Source organism: Anastrepha ludens, chromosome 4 (genome assembly GCF_028408465.1).
Source record: "Anastrepha ludens isolate Willacy chromosome 4, idAnaLude1.1, whole genome shotgun sequence".
In the NCBI taxonomy this organism is placed as follows: Eukaryota; Metazoa; Arthropoda; class Insecta; order Diptera; family Tephritidae; genus Anastrepha; species Anastrepha ludens.
Genome location: NC_071500.1, coordinates 123,475,151 through 123,483,559, shown reverse-complemented (window position 1 = coordinate 123,483,559; position 8,409 = coordinate 123,475,151).

The following is an 8,409-nucleotide window of genomic DNA, read 5'->3' as shown; positions in this document are numbered from 1 at the left end:
AAAGAGATTTAGGTGTATATGTCATTCGAATATTCCTAGTATGTGTATGTTTATGAAGCATAATATTGCCCCAACCTTGAGTAGATCAATTTTTGAATTAAAAACAACGCCACACAATCAATCCAAACAATGACATACTTACATGTATATATGGCACGCATGTATGATATATTAAACAAAAAATTAGCCTACATACCCCATACACACAGCTTACCCTAATTTTAATAAAGGAAAAATAACAACAAAATAAAAAATCAACTGACATATCAGCTGTTACCTGCTAATCCGTCTTCGTTTTACATTGCATTCACTTTTATTTTTGTTTATTTCCTTATTCTCACGCATTTCAGAGAACGTTGACATACTAATGCTGAAAACAGTGAAGACCGCACGGAATCCCGAACCGCAGTCCTTTCCGTGCACAAAAACTCACCCCCGAGAACAACTGCGTTCTTTTAATTACATATTTACACAATACATCGGTTTGTGTGTGTATGTGTTTGGTTGTATCTACACAATGTTGCCATTGATATTTTTGCTTACACACTTTTTCACACATCCGCGTTATCAGTAACAATTTTTCATTGTTTAATAAACCAAAGCCAAAAACCAACAAATCCAAATAGTTCATTTATCTTTAATAATGTAAATAATTTCGAAATGTACTGCTTGGCAACACTGTGGGGTGAGAGAGCAATCAGCTGGGTCGGTATTACGGGATTTTTTTAACAATCGTGAAATAAAATCTACGGTACTACGATACGGAAGGAAGGAACTTTTCATTTACATGGGGTTCTCATTAGTTTGATCAGAACAGCTGGGTCGGGATTGCGTTTACGGTGTTCACTGTTTTCAGCATTATGCTGCACGGAATCCCTTACCACAGTCCCTTACCGTGCACAAAAACTCACCCCCGTGAACAACTGCGTTCTTTCAATTACATATTTACACAATACATCAGTTTGTGTGTGTATGTATTTGGTTGTATCTACACAATGTTGCCATTGATATTTTTGCTTACACACTTTTTCACACATCCGCGTTATCAGTTACAATTTTTCATTGATTAATACACCAAAGCCAAAAACCAACAAATGCAAATAGTTCATTTATCTATAATTAACATTATTCAACAGTATTTTTAAGCTATTTTAACAAAAATTATCATTTTTCTAAGCTTATTTTGTAAATGATTTCGAAATGTACTGCTTGGCAACACTGTGTGGTGAGAGAGCAATCAGCTGGGTCGGTATTACAAGTAGTGAAATAAAATCTACGGTACTACGATACGGAAGGAAGGAACTTTTCGTTTACATGGGATTCTCATTAGTTTGATCGGACAGCAGAGTCGGGATTGCGTTTACGGTGTATGTATGTAGCAAGAATTGGCGGCCGCCGTAGCCGAATGGGTTGGTGCGTGATTACCATTCGGAATTCACAGAGAGGTCATTGGTTCGAATCTCGGTGAAAGCAAAATTAATAAAAACATTTTTCTAATAACGGTCGCCCCTCGGCAGGCAATGGCAAACCTCCGAATGTATTTTTTCCATGAAAAAGCTCCTCTTAAAAATATCTGCCGTTTGGAGTCGGCTTGAAACTGTAGGTCCCTCCATTTGTGGAACAACATCAAGACGCACACCACAAATAGGAGGCGGAGCTCGGCCAAACACCTAACAGGAGTGTAGGCGCCAATTATTTATTTTTTTATAGCAAGAATGATAGAAAGAAGATTGCGCCCATCAAGAGTGCGTGACGTCACGTTTGCCGAGTTGTGCAGTGTTGCCAACCATTTGCTCTTCACAATAAATTTAATGCTTTTTTATACCCAAAATGCAAAAATTTTTAAGTTGCGTACTAGTATTTGTTTCTTTTTTTTATTTAAAGCTACCGAAACTTTAAGTTAAAAAACAAACTATATTATTGAACAAAAAAAGGTTAAAAAAGGTCACTCTGAGAAAATTTTAGTGCTAATGAAAATTTTTTTACTCTTATAAAATTTGATAATTTCAAAGTGCAAATTTAATTTTTGGCTTCATTTAAGGTTATGCAAGAATATTAAATCTTCTTCTCTCAACTCTTCTTAAGATTGAAAACCTTCCTACACATTTTAAAAAGCGTTTGAACTTTCTGAATGCGAATTAAAACCATAGAGGTGAAATCGTTTCTTCCGGTCATCAATCCTTAGTGAGACATAGGACATTAAGAGTTGTATTCATTGTAAAAATAAGCCACAAAATACCAAAAAATACTAAAGAAACCATACTGACATTTTTACAAAAAGAGTACCTTATCTAGTTACATAACCTCAAATTTAGCAAATAAGTCGTTCCCTTAACAAAATAGTCTCGCTTAACAAAAAAAATCATAAATTAAATTGTACATAAGCTAACACATTTATTAAATAAAAACACACACATTCTAAAGACAATTTGTCACGCATAAAAAGCTCTTTAAGTGATTCAATAAAAATTTATTGTTTTATTTTCTTTAAATGGGCATTTTAGTGCGTTTTTATATCCAAAGCTAGGCAACACTGCAGTAGTGAGAGAGAGATTTGAGTGCCGAAAGCAGAAGAACACCAACAACACCGGCAATCACGGGCAATGCCACCAGATGTTAAAAAAAAGTAAAGCTAAATAAAACTGAGTGAATTATTTAACTAATTATTAAAAAATGTATATTATACAAAATTATAAACATTACATTTTAATTAGAGCAGGCTAGAAAACTGTCATGAAGAAACAACTAAAACTCTGAGACTAAATAACAATCATGGGAGGTACACATGCACACACATGTGCTTACATATGTATATATGCTAATCAAGCATTGTTATTGTTACGCTAAAGAGAGAGAAATGGGTTTCTTTTATATTAATTGCCCTATCTATTAATAATATTAATGCCTCTAGTTTTGTTACAGTTATTGTGCTCCTAATTTTAGACGTAAAGATTTTTTTAAATACTATGCAGTGACTATAGGGGTCAATGGCAACGTTGCTGCAAAATGTAACTTTTCACTACTTAAACCATTTTATTAATATGGTGCTTGCCTTTTAGTTGTTTAAGGCCGGCGGGCCAATTAGATGTCCTAAATTCAGTAGTTTTCGCGAAGCGTTGTAGGATGAGAAAAAAAACAATTAGCCAAATGAAGTTTTGGGGATAGTTTAATATATATTTGAACTAAAAAAAAAAAATGTGTACAATCTCCAACAATATATTGTAAGCCGAGTTATCAATAGATTCCCAGAGCGCCTGTATCCAACTTCTGTACAAGATACAACTTGCAATTTTCATCTGAAAATAAAAAAAAAAAAGATTATTAATTTTGATGTAATTATCTTCTATGTGAACTAAAAAACATCCAAAAACTTTTTTAAGCGACTTTTTTACCCAGTTGAAGAGTTTTTTTTCCTTGAAAAACCACTTTTTTTTCTACCTTCCCCAAAAATTCGAATTTTACGTGTTTCTTAGTTCACATCGAAGATAATTACATCAAAATTAATAATTTTTTTTTTTTTTGTTTTCAGATGAAAATTGCAAGTTGTATCTTGTACAGAAGTTGGATACAGGCGCTCTGGGAATCTATTGATAACTCGGCTTACAATATATTGTTGGAGATTGTACAAATTTTTTTTTTTAGTTCAAATATATATTAAACTATCCCCAAAACTTCATTTGGCTAACTGTTTTTTTTCTCATCCTACAACGCTTCGCGAAAACTACTGAATTTAGGACATCTAATTGGCCCGCCGGCCTTAAATTGAGTTTTGTAATTTTTCTTTTTAACACACTTTTATTAGCTCGGGTTGTATGTATGTATGTATGTAACGGAATCTTTGAGCTTAATTTTCACTGGCTTCTAAAAATCTGATCGACTTGGAATTTTGCACACCTATCAATTACCGATGACAATGCAATAATTTGATAAAAGTTTTCCATTATCCTTATTAGGACTGCCAGGATTAATATTTTCGTTTTTTACTACTGTGGGCAAAAAGTAAGGTGAATTTGGTTGTAAAATGAAAAATCTTTATTTATTCTTGTAAATCAATTTCATCCCCTTCAAAATAATCCCCTCTCGATGAAATACACTTATGCCAACGATTTTTCCAATCCCCGAAACATGCCAAATAGTCCATTTCCGGTATAGCCATCAGCACCTTCTTCGATTCAGCTTTTATCTCCTCAATCGACTCGAAACGCGTTCCCCGGAGTGGTCTCTTGAGTTTTGGGAATAACGAGAAGTCACACGGAGCCAAATCAAGCGAATACGGTGGTTGCGGAACGATATGCGTGGAATTTTTGGCGAAATTGTCACGAAGAACGAGTGCAGTGTGAGACGGTGCATTATCGCGATGCAAAAACCAAGACACACTTTTATATTAGCTCGGGTTGTATGTAACGGAATCTTTGAGCTTAATTTTCACTGGCTTCTAAAAATCTGATCGACTTGGAATTTTGCACACCTATCAAGGACCGATGACAGTGCAATAATTTGATAAAAGTTTTCCATTATCCTTATTAGGATTGCCAGGATTAATATTTTCTTTTTTTAACACACTTTTATTAGCTCGGGCTGTATGTATGAATGAATGTAGCGGAATCTTTGAGCTTAATTTTCACTGGCTTCTAAAAATCTGATCGACTCGGAACACACAACATAGATAACTAGATGGGAAACTCTTTTTCTCGTAAGAGGGCTGAAAAATGTGCATTTTTTTTAACATTTGTTAGTTAGTTAATATAGTTAAAAGCGTGGGATGCATTTTACTTCACTTTCATAACCCTCTGTACATAGGTAGTTGCCAATAGAATGATTGTAATATTTACTATATCAAGCATCCCACGCTTTTAACTCTAATTTGAATTACTCTATTTGTATCTTAATTTTTGTTATAATTCTGTTCTGAGGTAGTTGACTATGACTGATCGTTCGATTTGCTATTACTTCATTATAGGTCTCTTTGTCATTAAAATTTATTTTCTACTTTTTAGTTCGATTAGTAATAAAAGCGTGTTTTTTAGTTTTTTTAAACTATTTTTTGTTTATTATATTTATTTTGCTTCTAACCGGCATGATATAATTTTACTTTTTTGCCAAATAATTGGCACATGCATGTCTTGTACACCTGTTAAAAGGAAACGCCACTACAATGTTAACCGACATTAGAGCCATCTCTCTTTTACATTCATAAGCAATTAGCAATCTTATTGCATTTGTTTGCGTAAATTCTCAAATTGTTGCTTGTTTATTTGTGAATCCCTTAAGTTGGCCCTAAACAGCGCACAATTCCAGCGATTTGTGCCGACAGGAAACGACCCGGATTTATATTCGGCCAAGGATTGCCACTCCAGCAGCATTCCCCGTATGTAAGAATGGGGAATGTTTATGCTGCTACAACAACAACAACAACAACAGCGATTTGTGCCTAGTCCGTAGCACACTCAATGTACACAAATCCATAAACCATAATTTCGTTGCAATCGTCGCACTGTCCACATGCGAATCAAAACAGTGGATGACGATTGCAGATATTTACATGTGGATTGAGAAAAAAAAGATGTTGTCTGTAACGTCGGTTTACTGACGATAGTTTAACGTGACAACGTCATAAGAAAATACTGATGTAATGGTTGCAATTTTCAAAACAAAATTTTAATTTTATTTGTTTGATAGATATTTTGTATGGATATAGAGAAGGAGGTAAATTGAATCGCAATGGAATAGGTCAAGTTACATTTACACAAACGAGAAAAATTACGAAAGATTTATCAAATTCATGAAAGATATAATCAATTTCGATTGTGCATCACACGTTAATAAGTCAACAACACTAAGAGGCAACATCATCGATTTGCCTTTTTCAAGATACTTTACACTCGAAACACTCCCTTTTATTTCCTACTTTTTCTATCATCGTCCTATTCTCAACAGAGAAATGGTTCATTACCATGCACACAGGATGAAGGCATATGCAAATACAAGTATGTGAATTTATATACAAATGCGCATATACAGGGCCCGCCATCTATCGTTACGGATTTGAGCTAGGTATTATTTGAAGAATGGTAACACTTAGCTGTCATCTTATTTGACAGAAAATTAGTTGTATTCTTCCGCTGAACGAAAATGGTTGTGTATACGCTCAAAGAACGCTGGGAAATATTGTTTTCGCTTCGCTTCATGGGCTTGGGAGCGACTTGAAGAAGATGAAGACTTTTACCGAAAAATCATCTTTTCGGATGAAGCTCATTTCCATCTCGGCGGGCATGTTAACAAGCAAAATTGCCGCATTTGGGGCTCAGAAAACCCGCACGCACTCGAAGAAAAGCCGATGCATTCACAACGAGTCACTGTTTGGTGCGGATTTTGGTCGAAAGTCATCATTGATCCATTTTTCTTTGAAAATGAGCGAGGAGTGGCCGTAACCGTCAATGGAGAGCGTTACCGGGCCATGTTGAGCGAATTTTTGTTCCGAGAAATTGAAGAGGAGGATATTGGTGGCATTTGGTTCCAACAAGATGGCGCTACTTGCCACACAGCGAATGCTACGATCAATCTTTTGCGCACTGTCTTCGGAGATCGCATTATCAGCCGAAATTCTGATATCGTTTGGCCGCCTCGGAGCTGCGATTTGACGCCGTTGGATTATTATTTTTGGGGTGCCGTCAAAGACCATTGTTATGCCAACAAACCAGCAACAATTGATGCACTGAAGACCAACATACGCGATGTCATAGCTGAAATACAGCCGCATATAATCGAAAATGTGTTGAAAAATTGGACCGATCGTATGGGATGGAGCATGGCTAGCCGAGGCAGCCATATGAATGAAGTTGTGTTCCATCATTAACCGGAAGGATTGTACTTCAAAATAAAAAAAACAGTTTGGAAAAATATTGAGTAGTTTCTTTTTTATAGCATTTTTAATTCCGTAAAGTTATATGGCGGACCTTGTACATACATATACATACATATATATGCTCACTCAAGTAGGAGAGAGCCAGATGTCGAACGTTGCCGAATGCGGCGGCCGATTGTGCTCTTTGTCGTTCGTTCCGCGCTTTCGCTTGCAGTTCATGCAAGGTAAGACGTTATCACGTCAAAAACGAAAAAAAAGAAAAAACGAGTTTTGAAAAATTCACTTTTTATTTGCCGTAATGATGACCCATTTTTGAAACACTATACATTCTTCTAAAAAAATTTGATTAACACCTGTTATTTTTTCCCTTACTCTTACTTCGACGACGGTCAGTAAAAAAATGAGAAAATCACAATTACTTGTGATTTGTGCCCACACGCCACACGCTGTACACGAGGAATTTTCTCCGAATTGCAATAAATCGCTGGAAATTGTTTCTTGTTTATGACCAGCTTTAATACAGTCTTGCTGGGGTAAAACCGACCATCGTGAGAAGGCCGTTCCCACGACAATCGGTTCTACGTTACCGGAACGACCCAGATTTATATCCGGCCAAGGACTGTCACTTCAGCAGCATTCCCCATATATGTATGGGGAATGTTTATGCTGCTACAACAACAGAAGGCAAAGTAGTCCTAATAAGAAACGGATATAGCTTAGAGATACATATGATAGCATTTAACTGTAGACTATCTGTTTTGTAGAACAGAAATGTATGAATCAGACTTATTGTTATTTTCTTCTATGAAATAATTTTATGCAACTACGAAGTTGTTGTCATCATCTCAAGTGGGGAGAGCATATGGGGAGGGCGGAGTAGGTTTCAGCGGGAAAGAGGCAGTTAATGTGGTTTATTAGTCGTCATTCTCGATGTCATCTAACGTTAAGCCTTGAAAATAGGTGCTTCGACGCTATGGGACCACAAGAAGAGGTGTTATGTAAGTAGGGATTAGGGTCATGCAGCATAGATTCACACGCCGGGTTTGCCTTGACGCTAAGTTGGAATAGACAACTACGCTAGTATAATTCTAGTAATATCATCTCAGAATCGCGGATATCCACTGCGTCCTATTAGTCAGTGGCGACCACGGGGTCATTGTGAAGTTTTGGTCAGTCGATTACCATAAATATTTCCAACAACTTCTTTTGTCTTTTTCTCAATTGGGTTACGGGTTAGTTATTTAGGGACTTTGTTGTGGTTTTTGAATTTTGGTGGTGGTTGTATTTTTCGTCGACAAGAAAGAAGAACAACTTTCAAAGTTGACGCCCAGTAACTTGGGAGTTTTTAATCTTCGCCCATGAATTAATATATTATATGTATACGGTAGCCATTGAATTTGTAGAGAAGAGTGTTAAATTCCGTGCAGTGAAGAACAGAGTACCATTGCCGGACACCATTAAGAAAGTAGTGGAACTCATTATGCTGATTATTGGAGCAAATCTCTCATCTCCAGGGGTCTAACGAGGATCTCCGGGATAGACCA